Source organism: Rhododendron vialii, chromosome 2a (genome assembly GCF_030253575.1).
Source record: "Rhododendron vialii isolate Sample 1 chromosome 2a, ASM3025357v1".
Taxonomy (NCBI): domain Eukaryota; kingdom Viridiplantae; phylum Streptophyta; class Magnoliopsida; order Ericales; family Ericaceae; genus Rhododendron; species Rhododendron vialii.
Genome location: NC_080558.1, coordinates 23,256,212 through 23,271,833, shown reverse-complemented (window position 1 = coordinate 23,271,833; position 15,622 = coordinate 23,256,212). Strand labels below are relative to the sequence as shown.

At 37.5% G+C, this 15,622-nt stretch overlaps 1 long non-coding RNA gene across 1 annotated transcript; it reads left to right on the top strand.

Annotated features, from left to right (window-relative positions):
* The first annotated feature begins 7,552 nt into the window (after positions 1 to 7,552).
* Positions 7,553 to 11,216, top strand: LOC131316720 (uncharacterized). The gene is made up of 3 exons (XR_009197249.1): positions 7,553 to 9,336; positions 9,610 to 9,721; positions 11,080 to 11,216. It is a non-coding gene; the product is annotated as an uncharacterized LOC131316720 (long non-coding RNA).
* Positions 11,217 to 15,622: the final 4,406 nt, after the last annotated feature.

The window sequence follows — 15,622 nt, the reverse complement described above, 5'->3', positions numbered from 1 at the left end:
AATGGAGTTTGTGGTTGGGCCAATTAAATTTGAGCCTATATTTTTCCTTTCCTGTGTTGTAGGCCGGGTTCTATTGGTCTTCTTCTTTGAGTTTCTTTCACCAAGACAAAAGGACTCAACAAAGTCAAGATTGGCAGCTAGAAGTTTGGAAAGATGGAAATACCCCCATAGAAAATGGAAATTTCTTTGCAAAAAGGACAAAATAGAAGCATAATTGCGAGGACAGATACGGAATTCCTCAAAAGTTCGAAAACCTATTAAAGTAATTTAGAAAATTGGATGAATAGTATATGAATAGTGTCTCGGCCCACCATCTAGCACAATAAAATGACAGAAATACCCACAATCCAGAGTACATCCTCCCCCAATCAAAGAGCACAATTGGAAAAATCAAACCAAAATGTTGAAACCACCAAATTGGGTTTGACATTCCTTTATATGGGGTGTGGATTAACTTGAACTATTTTTTTTTATCAATGAAGAAAGGTTTCGATACCATTAAAAAATTATATACCTCACCTCACAATTTTTTTAAAGAAACCAGGAAAAAAAAATGTTGGTAAAATACTAACAAACACCCAAAAAGAGCCCAACCCAAACAAAAAAGGCAAAACCCAACACCTGAGAGGTAAAAACCCAAACCTAAAAAGAAAACTCTAACCTTAGGTAATTGCACCACCACCCCAAACCGCCATCATCGTCGCCTCCTCAACAGCCACTGAAACTGCAACCCAAACAAAACTTCGGTCACCACCGCAGCCTAGCAAAATCGCCATCGAGCGACCCAGAATAACCACAGCCCACCACCATCTACAACCACTATTGCACGCTCTCATCAACCAGAGCACTAAGGACGGATCACTAGTAAGAGACACAAGCGGCCGGAGAAGAGGGTTGCAACAGCAATGACTGCGTGGAATTCCAAAGCCGCTAAGCAAAAAACTAGATCCGCGCATGAGAGGATCGGTGGAAAACCAAAACCCAACAGATGAGACCTACTGCCAAGAAAACCACCTAGCCGTTAAGCCCCAAGATCGGATCCACCTAAGAGAAGGAAACCGACAGTTAGCAAGGGTTAGGGTTTTTGGAGAGAAGTGGGAGGAGAAAGGTTATAGTACATTCACATAAACATAAGGAGGTATTCCTTCAATCTCTTTTTAGTAGGAAATGGATTCTCTCAGATCCATGTTTTGGACTGGAGGAGACAGTCCTGATTCGGGCCGTTCAATTGCTGCAATCAACGGTTTAAATGTATTTATATCGGTAAAAGTGTATGAAAAAATTCGAACCATTAAATCTACCAATATTGAACAGTCCTGATCCGGACTATTTCATCATGTTCAGTCCTAACCATTGGACTAGAGAGGAGCCAAGTAGTAAGAGTTTAAATATTTTAAGAGAACATACATTGACAATTTACCACTATCATTTATGGTGGGGTGAAAAAATTGATCAATGCATGAAAGATGCTCCAGCTCACAATTCATCCAAGCCCGCCCCTGAGGCGCACATTGGGTCCCCAATTTTATAAACCCATCAACAATAAACCCATACACGTACAAGAGGGCCCATTGAAAAGAAGATCGTGAACCAACTAGGCTAGCTCAATTAGTCAGGATTCTTGCATCTCACTATGTGGTCAGGAGTGTGAATCTTCTCACAACCCATTGAAAAGGAGATTGTGAACCAACTAGGCTAGCTCAGTGTAGTGGCCCGAATAAATGGGGCTCCGTACCGACCCCGGAAACATATTACCGACGTCACCCGAGGGCTCCGTACCAACCCCGGAGACATATCACCGAGGGCTCCATACCGACCCCCGAAACGCAGCACCAAGGGCTCTTAAGCAAGCCCTAATGAGACACAGCATCGAGAATAATCCTCATAAAGGGCTGACCTGGCCATGTGCTCTGTAACCGCCTTATCCGGTGCGTTATCTATGATGTCACCTGAGGTGGTTACCCGAGCGTACCCTTCACGCGCTAGCTTGGAGGCCAAGCAAACCTAGGTCTATAAATACGAAGGGACTCTAACCTAAAAAGGTATGTCATTCTTTCCTAACCCTAAGATCTACACCTTCCCCTGAGATCTGACTTCACTACAACAAAATTCGGTTCTGGCGACGGACAATAGTATGTCAGCAAAGGCTTATTTGCGTCGGCAAAGGATTTTGACGACGCAAGTCCTTGCGTCGGCATGCCGTCGGCGTCGCTATGTCGGCAATAGTATTTGCCGACGCAAACACCTCTGTCGCCAAAAGGCAGTAGATTCGGCGACGCGCTTTGTGTCGGCGAAAGTATGGTTGATGTGGAAGACGTATTACACCTTTGCCGACGTGTTTTGCGTCGCCAAAAGGTAGCCTATTGGCGACACCAGTTATTGCGTCGCCGAAAGGTTGCTTGATGAAAAAATTCAATATTCTTGCGGCTCCTGGGTTTCGAACCCGAGACATCTGACTACACAAGCTTTTACGCGCAAGGCTTCGACCAACTGCACTAGACACACTTTTCGTTATATTTTTAGAATATCTAATATATATAGTATATATTTAACATTAAAATAACAATTAAAGTTGAATCGAACGTGATTTTGAACCTTTAAACATTAAAAGTAGCAATTTTGATAAACATGAAAATTGTAGCCCTTTATGTTATTGTTCAAACCCAATTTGAATTACCAACAATCAGAGTTAATTTGTTTAGTATTTCGGGCATAACTTTTAACTCATAATTCTGATTGAGGTAATTCAAATTGGGTTTGAACAATAACACAAAGGGTTAACAACTTTCATGCTTATCAAATTCAAATAGGGTGAAACATTTTAAGTATTTTGAACCGAAAAAAACTGGGTCTTCTTGAAATGACGTCGTTTTATGTTATAGTATTTTAATAACTTTCTTTTTGTGATTGTTAATTTCTTCTACTCCCTTCGTCCCAATTTAAATGTCTACTACAGATTTTCGTTCATTTTCAAACCCAAAAAATATTTTGAAATATTATTATTTTTATTTTCTTACACCAAATTAAAGTGAAAATGCACAAAAATTCGTAGGGGACATTTAAATTGAGATGAAAGGAATAGATACTATATCTATGTATTAATTTCACGTGTTCACTAGATTTTTTTTAAATTTCTTATCATTACATACTTGATCAGATGTAAAATACTATTCTAATAAAGAAGCTATGTCCCGATGAAGGGGATTTCCAAATTGAATAGACCAAAAAATTTACAAGAATGATTAGCACAAGACCTTTGTTCAGAAATAAATAAATTCAATGTATACCTTTTAAAGGTAGTGGTCAGCTATTTTTTTTAAATGATTGATCTAAACCTTTAGCATTTAACGTCTTATCAATTATATCATTCTCACCAAAATTGGTGATAATCAGATGTCAGCAACTATATGATTGTAAAACATTCGATGGTTCCTGAGGCATTAAAGTCCTACAGTGTACAACTTGAGGGCCGCTTGAACTATTTTTTTAAAATTGGAAACTGTCTATCTTATAAATAAGAAAGATTAAGCAATTTCTGCCAAGAATGAAGTAAATCTCTTATCATTACATACTTGATTGGACGTAAAATATCGTTCTAATAATAAATCTGCATCCTGATGAAGGGGCTTTCAAAACCCGATAGATCTAAAAATTTACGAGAATGATTAAAATACTAACCATAATAAAATGAACGGTATTGATCATCATGATTATGTTGTGGTCATCTGGCTACTGTATATTAGACTATATAGCATAAGACATTGGTTTAGAAACAAGTAAAAAAAAATTTTGGGTAAATTTAGAAACAAGTAAATTGAATGTATAGATTCTAATGGTACATAGTTGCTGGCTCATTTTTTTGAATGGTCAATCTAAACCATTAAGATATAACGTCTTATCAATTATATCATTCTCACCAACATCGATGATAATCTGATCTTGGCAACTACATGATCATAACATATTTGGTAGTTCTAGAGGATGGTACGTAGTTGCTGGCTCATTTTTTTGAATGGTCAATCTAAACCATTAGGATTTAACATCTTATCAATTATATCATTCTCGCCAAAATCAGTGATAATCTGATCTTGGCAACTACATGATCATAACATATTCGGTAGTTCCAAAGGCATTAAAATTCTATAGTGCACAACTCGAGAGCCACTTGAGCTATTTCTTAAAATCGGAACCTTCTATCTTTTACATAAGAGGGATCAAATCATTCTTGCCAAAAATAAAGTAAATCTCATATCGTTACATATTTGGTCGAACGTAATATATCATTCTAATAATGAATTTTCGACCCGATGAAAAACTTCGTACCCAATGGCAACACGCTTTGCGTCGCCAATTGCGAAGATTGTTGGCACCAAATATCCTGCCAAAAAATCTACCTTTTGGCGACGCGATTTGCGTCGCCGAATGTGAAGACTATTGGCGACATCAAAGTGTGTCGCCAATACATACCCAACGGCGACGCACCTTGCGTCACCGAATGTGAAAATTTTTGGCGACCTCAAAATGTGTCGCCAATACATATCCAACGCCGACGCATTTTTGTTGTGTCGCCAATCCTTATTGCCAAATGTGAAAATTATTGGCGACAACAAAGTGTGTCGCCAATACATACCCAACGGCGACGTATTTTTGGACGTGTTGCCAAAAAGTCAGATTTGTTGTAGTGCTTGATCATCGGAGGGTCACTGGGCTATTCCAGCCCTAGTGACTTATTACAGGTCCAGAAGCAGGAGAGCAAACCAGCGGAAGGGGAATCCAAACCCAGGCCAAGGTCCCGTCAAATCGAACCCCTACACTCAGTTAGTCAGGATTCTTGCACCTCACTAGATAGTCAGGAGTGCGAATCTTCTCACTTGCATCAATGTTCTTTCATTTTTATTTGTTGGAATTATTTCTTCCCCTAATGAGGCTTGTAGTTGGGTTAGGTTTATAATAATTATGAAAATATTTGGGATTGTTTCTCCCCCTAATGGGGCTAATTATATTCTTATACTTATACTTATATTCTCTTATCACTTGAAAAAGGAAAGAAAAGAAAAGGAGATCGTGGAAAAGATTAATTATGCTAGCATAATTACTACTTTTGCTACTGAAAATGCATGGATAGTGATGTTTAAGTGATACTCTTATATTCTTGTTATGATCACTATTTTTTACAATTTAATCTTTCAAGATTTTTTTTTTGCTCGGCAAAAAAGAATTTATTAATCTTTGAAAATGATACAAAGATTAAAAGAACAAGGGCAAGCATAAACAGATGATTGGGACATTTGTTCTTTGATACTGCTTCCTCTTTATCTTTTCTGTTCAAGTCTGCAGGCGAAAGATGATGCTATGAATGATCAGATGTCAAGCCTAAATCTGGTTTGGATGGTGCTATAGATGATTGGGAGTTCTTTCCTTTGATATAGCTACTCCCCTCCCTTGCTGTGTGTTTTGCAGTAGAATATTGGAACTCTTGTTCTTTGATACTGCGATTTCCCTCTGATCAAGTAGTCTAGTACTGTGATTTCTGAGTTTCATGCCCAAAGCTAATACTCTTTCCATGGTGTTGCTGATGTATGAAGATTGATGGATTATTTTGCAAGTGTCATTCCTGCTACATCATGTGTTTTCTAAAGATTTTGAAGTCCACAAAGTCATCAACAGTGATCAATTCTCAAATTTTCAAATTGTATCTAGCAATATGTTGGTTTGTTTTGCGTTCCCCTGTCTGTTTTGAGATTTATATGTTCTACTAGTTTTTCGATCGTTTTCTGGTGGTTGGCTTCTTGCCAACTTCCCTTTCTTGGGTGTCAGGTGGCATATGATTGTCCGCGACCTAGGTGCCAACATAGTTGGGATGTAGGTCAATGGTTGTGATGCATTTTTTCCGTTTCCTGTTAATCTTTGTAACTTCGGTTCGTGGATTAATAAAATTTTCTTTGCTGATAAAAAAAACAGGGCAAGCATAAGCAATCCGACTTTAATTTTTCTAGATACCCACACCCAATTACACACCCACACTCACAACAAGGGTGGAGCCCGCACATACTACACACCCAGTGTGTGTGGGCCCCACCCTTGTTGTGAGTGTGGGTGTGTAAATGGGTGTGGTGTTAGAATTTTCCTTTCTAGATATCTAGATTTTGATGCTTGTTAGTGTACAGAAGGTGCCCCAACTTTGAAGTTCACCTCGAGTGTGGGCTACCAAAGCCCGAGCGACCTCTTTTCGGAGGGGTTCCCCGCGTGCTACCGATTTCTTTTGGATTTATTGAAAATTGAAAAAGTCGCCACCCTTGTTTTTTTGTAAAAATGGTTTGCCACCCGAGAAACCTGAAACTAGAAAATAATATTTAAGTTTGAAAATACACCAAAGATTTTTTGGATTCAGAATCCAAGTTACGAGAAAGGAAGGCTTTTGTTTGGCACCCTTCTCGCCCGATACGAGGACCGATCTCTACTAAATACTTGTGGGATTTTGAAAAATGCTTATATCTTAACTTTTTAAACACATAGCAAGTTGAATGTGTAGACATGTGCTGAAGTGTAAAGTATATACAAGAATGAAACAAAACAAAAAATTACATGTTATGGATGAAATGAATGCAAACTATCGAAAGTCTGTAGAAGATGGAAATAACTCCTTTGAGCTGGGAAGTTATTATCCAGCACAAAGCACCTTCGGGGACAACTCATTTGTGTTGGGACCTTAGTGCCCAGCACAAAGCAATTATCCGAACTAATTTATGAAAATTGTTTATTTTTTTTATCCAAATAGTGGATTAATTGGTAAAATGCATGTATAATAGCTTTTTATGAGGTATTTCTAAATGAAATAGTAAAAAGATAGCATTGAAAGAAACATTAAAGACGAATAATGAATATTAAAAATGGACATGAAAGCACCTGGACCCCACTAATATCGGAATAATCAGCGAGCACATGAGAAAGAGCTTTGTGCTTAGGAGCGAGTGCCCAGCACAAAGCAGTTAGCAAGCCCACAAACAAGTGTTTTGAGCTAGGGAGTGAATGCTCAGTGCAAAGCACACGCAATCACATTTCTTTTGTAACAAAAACTCACGATTGCGTTAGTTAACTAGTATCTCTGCTTTGGTTTCCTAGTTTCCTCAGATGGATGGAAACCAAAAATGCAGATAGTTTTTTACCTTTTGAATGCTTGAACAAGACTTTGAGCTTTGATTTGGATGATTTGAGGTTCGTTTGGTGGTTGATGGATGACAAAGAAGAATTGTTGTGGTGAAGTGTTGAAGAAATGTATGTTTTTAGGATGGGAATAGGATTTTTATCTTCAAATATAAGTCATTTCTGATTATTCCTGAAGAAAACCAAAATATATGTATATTTTAGAGAGAGAAAGAGGTATATTATGGAGGGGAGGGGAGTGGGGGTGTATATGGTTATTGTACGTGTGTGTGTGTTGAAATGGCTCTAGGCACCTCTATTTACAGGGGAAAACGGAGGAGGAGCATTTATACTGGCTTAGAGTCGGCTACATGCGTCATAGGGTCATACACTACAACAAATATGGGTTTTTATAGCATAATCTAATAGCGTTTATCCAAGAATGCTATAATAGAGATCCAAATACTTGCTGTCTAGAAGTTAAGATAGCGGTCCGGTACTGTAGTAACACGGAAGACGTTTTATAGCGTTTTCATTTAACTCAATTACAGCGTACACCCACAATCTCGTTTGGTGGGAAACAAAATCACTCGGTGGGAAATCCCCAAACCTCTGAAATTCCAATCGATGGGGGAAAAAATGGCGCCTTGAACTTATCAATCTCATCCTCCAACAGCCTCACAAAAACGATCCCTTCCTTCATCACAACCACTACCGCCTCCTCCTCTCCACCTCCCCGCTGCCGTCGTCGGAGAATCTACACCGTTTTTCCGACTTAGCATTGCCGTTTTTCTGGCTAGTTGCTCAGGTTTGAGAAAGGAGCACTAGATTTGGGGGTTTTTTCTTATCGGCACAGATTTGGGGTTGAAGAGGCGATAACCCACTTCGTGTTGGCTGAGGATGGTTCAATTACTGTTGTGCTAGGGTTTCAGTCCAGATTTCGTTCTGTGTTCCACCCAAAGGTTTGGTCATTCTCCTCTACTTTTCCAAAAATCTAATCTAAATGGATCTCTGTCTCCCACCCACTATCTGGCTTGATTTTCCGTTTTGGTTTCTCTGGGCTACTGTATATCATTTTTCGTTTGTGTGCTCGCGCGCAGTAACCACTATTTTCCTTCTTTGAAATAAAAAAAAACCCCCTCAATTCCCCTTTAAAGTTTTCGAGTTGTCATTGTGTACTGAGTTTTGTTGTTTTGTCTCAGGTTCATAGAAATATTTCATGCTTTCACATTATTTCCCCCCTCTATTTCCGTAAATGGTTCCGAACAAAAAAATTGCATACATGCGTACTCAATGGATCGATATTTTCTATCTGACACAATTGGTTTTTAAAGCCCCTATGTGACTTGTTTTTTCCCCCCCTGGTTTTGTGTTTCTTTTTTCTTTTTCTTTTTTCTGGTTTTATGTTTCTTCTTTTGGATTTCTGATTTCTATAAGTTAATTGTTTGAGTACTAGAAAATATGGTTGGGAAAGGAGGGTATGCAGAGGTGTACAGAGGAACAATAGAAGATGGGGAGGCAATAGCTGTGAAAAAGCTAACAAAAGAATCCACAGATGAGAGGAGTGTGTTGGTGAGAAGAGGTTATAATGAATTTAGGTGCTAAATGATATGGGTTGTAATCTCTACCCAAAATTTTTTGGTGGTCCAACTATTTTTTGCTGTACATGCTTGATTCTACTTGAAAAGAGCATGACGCACTCAAATTCTTACTGCAAACAAAAGGATTAGGATGCGAATAGGCTTAAATAAGGTCCAACAGCCCTCAAATCAACTCAATAGGGATTGAGTTTCAGAAGCCAAGCTTCGAAAATATTGAAACCCTTGATTTCAAACTCAAATAGTTTGATTAATGCTCGAATAAGTTGTATGATACTCTGTGATAGTTTACAGACACATTGGAACAACGGCATGTAGGTACTTTCAATACTAGTAGAATCTTATTTTTTCTATTATGTATTGCATGACTCTATCTGCATCTGTGCCTCCTAGTTGGGAACTAAACATGATACTTTCTAAACATGATAGTTCGGTTGCATCTACTTGCATTAACATTGTTTATTTTTGTTATACCATATATTTTGTTTCTGATCGAACCTCTATTTCCATACTAATTGCTGGAGATGAATCAAGGCCATATTCGGGCATATTGCATTGGTTAAGACAGAGTCATTGATCGAAGAGTCCTCACCAGGTTTGACATGACTTTTTTTTTTCAACTCTTGCTCTTTTTTTTTTTCAACTCTTGCAAGGCTAGGGTTTTAATCTTCATTAATTAGCATGTTATAATCATTTAAGTATTTGCACAGATTCTGCACTTAGAGGGTTCGGATTTACTTTGATATTAAGTCCTGAAACTTGCTGAAAATGTGTTCGTAAAGCTTAAACTGTATCTTATTTGCTTAAAATATGGCCTTGAGTGTTGGAATATGAGTTCATATTGCTGAAACCAAAGGTTGCAAAGCAGAATGATTTCTTGCAGAAGAGTGCATTTGTCCATGACATTTTGCAGAAGACATATGAAGAAACCTGTGGGAGCAAATTATTAAGAACGCCACGATCAAGATTTTGAGAACGATGTAATTCTTGAAGGTTGTCCAATATCAGCTGGCACATCAATTACATTGAATGATAATCTATTGGAAAGTGCACATCGTTATGTGTTATTCAATACAGCAATTTTGGAACCATATTTAGAGTAAGTTTGATGGAACTTTAAATGCTGAATTTGTAGCTTAGTGTGTAAATCACTTTCTATTTCTTCTTTTTTCCTATTTTAGGATATATCAAGAGGAGCTAAGGCAATCCAATCCAAGCCTTCGTCTATGAAAAAATAAAAGTCTACTTTTGAGGAGACACGCCAAAAACTTTTCAAAGTGGTTGAAAGAACAGGTTTACGTTTATTTTTATTGCAGTGTGTGAAGCAAAAAATGTAAAGAAAGGTTATAATCTCGCCAAAGAAGTAAGCTTCAAGTAAAGAAAATTTGTGGAATGAGATGGTTGGCCTACCCTCTATACCTTGGGTTTCTATATGGGCGGCGAAGACAATCACGTCAAACTAGGTCCATACCCTATTAATATCAAGTGCTATCGTTTAGGGAACGAAATCGGGTCTGCATTCCCCATCGCAGAAAGCTGATGCAAACTGAACTGAAACTCATAGTTTTTGTTTACCTAAGGTGTCTCATGGCTCCAAAAGAGACTGATATATATGTTGCAGGCTGAGAATGTATGACAACAGTTTGTGATTCCAGTCAGTCTATCAAGATTTGTACTTACCCAACTTTCTTATAAAATGCAGAAACTTTCTGTTATAGTTATGTTTAAAGATTGTGCTTAACTTTTGGCATTAGATTGTGGCTTGTTTGTTAGAGCCTGTGTTAACTAAGGCATTCAAGTTTCCTTTGTTGCTTAGAATAGATATCTCTAAATTGGTTATGATATACTTTCCTGACAAAAACCAGTTGATGCAATCATACTCATATAGTCCTTTTATCTAAGTTTTTCCTTATTGACATACCTTATTGTACTAGTACTCTTTATGTGCTTCATAAGGTAATGCTTCTCCAAAATGTAAGACCTACATCTGGTTTGAGGTGGTTTTTTTCCTCCATTTAGGCATATTGCATAAATGGATATTTCTACTATTAAGTTATTGTTATGTTGTGTTCCATAGTTCCTAGATAGGTAGTTTTGCACTTTCAACTAAGTTACAATAAATTCAAGAGGATGAGGATAACCATAAGTTCCACACGTTTCCTTTGTTGTTAGCATTTGTCTTCGTCTTCACTTTCATAAATCTAAGTGTGGTCCATGAAGGAAAAATGTTTTTCCTAATACTAGTAAGACGTTGCCAATTACTTTCCAGTTGTCTAGTCCCATGTTCTTGTGATTATGATGCTTTTTCGCTGAGCCGAATTAGGTTTCATTGATCCAGGTTCAAGCTTATATTGGGGTACTTGCAGCTTGACAACCAGCTCCCTTTGACACCAATGCCTGTGTTGGCACCTGAGCAGACCATTGATATGCATCATCTTGTTTTCAAGATGACTATAACAATTCGCAATGAGAACCTTGATGGTGTCTAGGTCTATCCATATGTGTACATATGGGCAATGTTTCTTAATAGCATTTCTTATATTTTCTTGTCTCTTCCCAGAAAACAAGAGCACACATGCACCAGCTCACGTGCTCACATCTCTACAAAATTGACACCTATTCTTTCCCGTGCAAGTTAGTATATTTGCATCCTAAATTGTCTTCACATGTAGCATTTTCCTTACTTTGTCGTTTTCTTTTCCCTTCACAAAAGATCCAAAATGCATGGTTTCTGAGGAAACCCGTTAAGATCTAAATGCACAAGCACACATATACGCACGTGCACACACCTGTTTCTTTTTCCTTTGAAGTGGCAATGTCTTCATCAACTTGAACATAAGTGCAAACCAGAACCCCTACTCAATTCTCTCTTTCACTTTTGCTAATGAGGAATGTTGATTTCCAGAGTTGATCGGAATGTGGAAAAATAGTGTCAACAGCTGTGCAGGTATGGAGGAATTGCCCGGACAATTACGCAAACCCCATATCCATACGGCACCCACATGCTCCAGACGGTTTTGTTTCTCCGAGATGCATAGCTGTGCCCAGTTTTGAAGAGCCAGATTCTAATTTAGTGTACTGTGTGGCTGAATCAATTGCCGAGGAGACAGTATTTGAAGACCAAAAGATTTGGTCAGCACCAAATTCATATCCATGGGCATGTCACATTTATCAGGTGAAAAGTGATGCTCTGCACTTTGTTGCATTGAGATTGCCTAGAGAAGAATCCGGTTGGAGGCCGATTAGAGTTCTTGATGAGCCCGAGCCCACAATACGACAGTCAGAAGATTCATGATTGGTAATTTGATAGCCTTTTAGCTTTTGAACTGGGGGTAGTTGTGGTTGGTTTGTACATGCAAGTATTGTTTCGGGAAAAGGGTTTTACTTATTAAGGTTCACGGCACTACCCGGATCTAAAACAACATAGACAGCTTGTTTGCGAAAACTTTTACATTTATAAAAGCTTGTAGGGGAAAACAGAATTACATTAGTTATTTTTCAATGAGTCCAATTAGTCGGACTCTTTTATGTAGTTTTTGTTGGGAAATTATTTCCCAAACTAATGTAATGAATCTTTATTCAATGGTTGAATTGTTTATTGTATATTGACATTTGGATATAGTTGGTGTTGAATGAAATAAATCATTTTTGTTTCTTAAATGAAATTACCATGATCTTATTTGAAAATGCTAATATATTGGTATTTATAGAATTTTTTTAAAAATGCAAAATTTTTGGCTAATATAGCGTTCCTAAAATGCTGTAAAAACTTTACATTCTATAGCGTTTTTAAAACGCTATAGAAACTTATGTTCTATAGCGTTCTTAAAACGCTATCTAAAGTCTACATTCTATAGCGTTTAAAAAACGCTGTCTTAAGTCTAAGACTTTTAATAGCATCGGCTAATACAGCGTTTGGAAAAACGTTGTATATATCATTTAATAGCGTTTTCCAAACGCTGTAAAATGCGATTTTTCTTGTAGTGATAATTAGATTCTTGCAGCATTCAAGGCTGTAAGAGACAGAAACAGATTCGTAGCGCTGGGGAGTTGGTGTCCAGCACTAGGGAGTACGCTGGACTGTTTTGTGTTGAGCAATTGACACTTTGTGCTGGGCACTTGATACCTTGTGTTGGGCAGTTTCTGAGTTTAGGTTCTTGGGGATGCATAAAAATCATTGATCAAGCCTTTGAATTCATGGTTCTATCTTGTATCATCATTGGAGATCTAAAGTAATTCGGAGAGTATCAAATTGGGGTATCTACATTGGGCCTCTAAAATATCAGAGTGGTCATCGACTGGCATACGTACCAAAATATGACTCATCCATATGTACCGGCCTTTTTGACTTCTAGTGGATGGGATCCCTATAATATTGACCACTGATGACGACTGGTCCTATCACGTAATAGTTATATATATACAAGGTATTTGGAAGCTACTTTTTTTTTGGATTATAGATTCTGGATTGTAAATTACAAATTTTCAACAATAATCAAAATATATTAGGCATCTGTAGATAGTGTTTAGATGGTATATATATGTGCATAATAAATTAAGGATCTATGGAATGTTTGGAGTATAATCTGAAAAAGGATACTTTTTTTTTTAACACTATGTTGCCCTTTCCCAGAAGTTATGACCAATCCCTTAAATGAAACATAAGGCATAAATTAATCTTTTTGCATTCTAAAACTCTTTTTTTTTTTTTTTTAAATTATGCCGATAGAAAAGAAAGGTGGTTTTGAGAATGCAAAATTGAGAATCTAAAAAACTCCTATGGGCTGATCTTTCAACTGGGGATGGTGTTGTGCACTTGCCACATAGTACCACGCTATGTGGCATCCGATCTGTCTGTTCGGCAATTCAACGGTCCAAATCTTATATCCACCGTGTAGCATGCGCTATCCGAGTCGTTCATTACCGAGATAAAATTTGGACCATGAGATTGCCGAACGGACGGACGGCTCGGATGCCGCACAGCACGGTGTTATGCAGCTGTGCACACCACCATCCCGGGGTGCGGGCTGATTCTCGGATTACATCTCTATCTTTCGATTATGAAATTAATGTATTCTGACAGAATGATTCTGCATTTGTCACTCGAACAGTCAAAATCTGGAAATGCTAAATGTAATGAGGACGTATCCAAACACCCCCATGGTATAGCTGTTAAACCACTGCCAGTGGAATGGCTTTTGCGTTCATAAATAGTTAGACTTAGTGGGTGTTTGGTGTTACTTTTTTAGTTGATTCTGGCTTCTGATTCTGGATTTTTGGAGCGTTTAGTGCAAATTTGAAGTTGGATTCTGTCAAATTACTTCTCAAACTAAGCATAAGGAGTCCCAAAAGTAGCTCCGGAAGTACTTTTGGATTCTAATTCTTTACTTTTGAAAAACATTTTATCCTTCACATTTTCAACTGTTTTCAACCCTACCCTTTCATTTACCCTTTGAAAATTCAATCGAGTTCAGTACTCATCTTTAAGATGCACGATTGAAAGGTCTATCGGGGTTTGGAAGGCAAGGTGGTCATGGACCATGATAAATGATATTCCGGTTATTTACACAATGAAAACTCAAGATGATCTTGTTTGTGCAACAATGGCAATCCATAATTTTATAAGGAGGAAAACAAATTCAAAACTCCAATGGAGCCTGATGACAGTGTTCATGGACGCCAAGAGGAAACAATTTGAGACTCCATTTGTGGTGTCAACACATGACTTTCACTAATATTGGCCTATTTTAGGGAGGTAATGGAGGTAACAAGCAAATAGAATGAAGGTTTTTTGTGGGGTGGAGGTAATACACAAAGAGAAGGTTTGGGGAGTATGTTTGAATGTGTGTAACGAAAGTTTAGCGATGAGAACATGTTATGTTTTGGATTGTGTATTTTTGTATATGCCACACACACACACACACACACACACACACACACACACACACATATATATATATATATATATATATATATATAGAGTCCCCTTCTCCTAAGGACCACCTCATTTTAATAAAATAAGGACCTCCCTTTTCCGATCTAATTTTGATTATCCGAGCCGCTCAATGTGTTCAGAACGTGATTTTAAGGGTACCCGCGAGAAATCAGCAAAAAAAAAAACCGGTAAGGGCTTCATCCAAGCAGTTTTTGTTATGTTTTTATCAAACAGTTCAAATAAAAACTGCTCAAATCAAGTCCTTCTCGATCTTTTTTTTTGCCGATTTCTCGCGGAAACCTTTAAAATCACGTTCTGAACACATTGAGTGGCTCGGATCATCGAAATTCGATCGGAAAATGAGAGAAATGGAAAGGTCTTTATTTTAATTAAAATAAGGACCTCCTTATTTGAAAATAATTGTGTATATATGTGTGTGTGTGTGTGTGTGTGTGTGTGTGTGTGTGTGTGTGAACTTGAAATGAAGTCTAAAAGGCATGAAAATCTTCATAATGTAATCTCATTATTGACTAGCATTATACTTATTTGCATTTCTATAGTATAACTTCGTATAAACATATACCTGAATATTTTAATTTCAACGGAACACATATTAATGTTTCTTTTGTATTACGCAAGTAGTACTTTTTAACTATCTTAAAAAAAATAAGGCCATGTCTATGCATATATAACTAATAAATAATAGCAAGGGCATCATGGTTAAATGTACATCCAAAATCCAATAATTTGATTATACTACCAAACAATTTCAACATGCATAATCTATTTTTCATACATTCACCAAACACTCACTGATTCTCATTATAAATTTTCAGAATCTCAGAATCTAGAATCACAATCCAAAATCTAGATTAATCCGCTAAAATAATCAGAACCAAACACCCCCTTAATTAGCTAGCAGAATCATTCAAACTATATATAGACA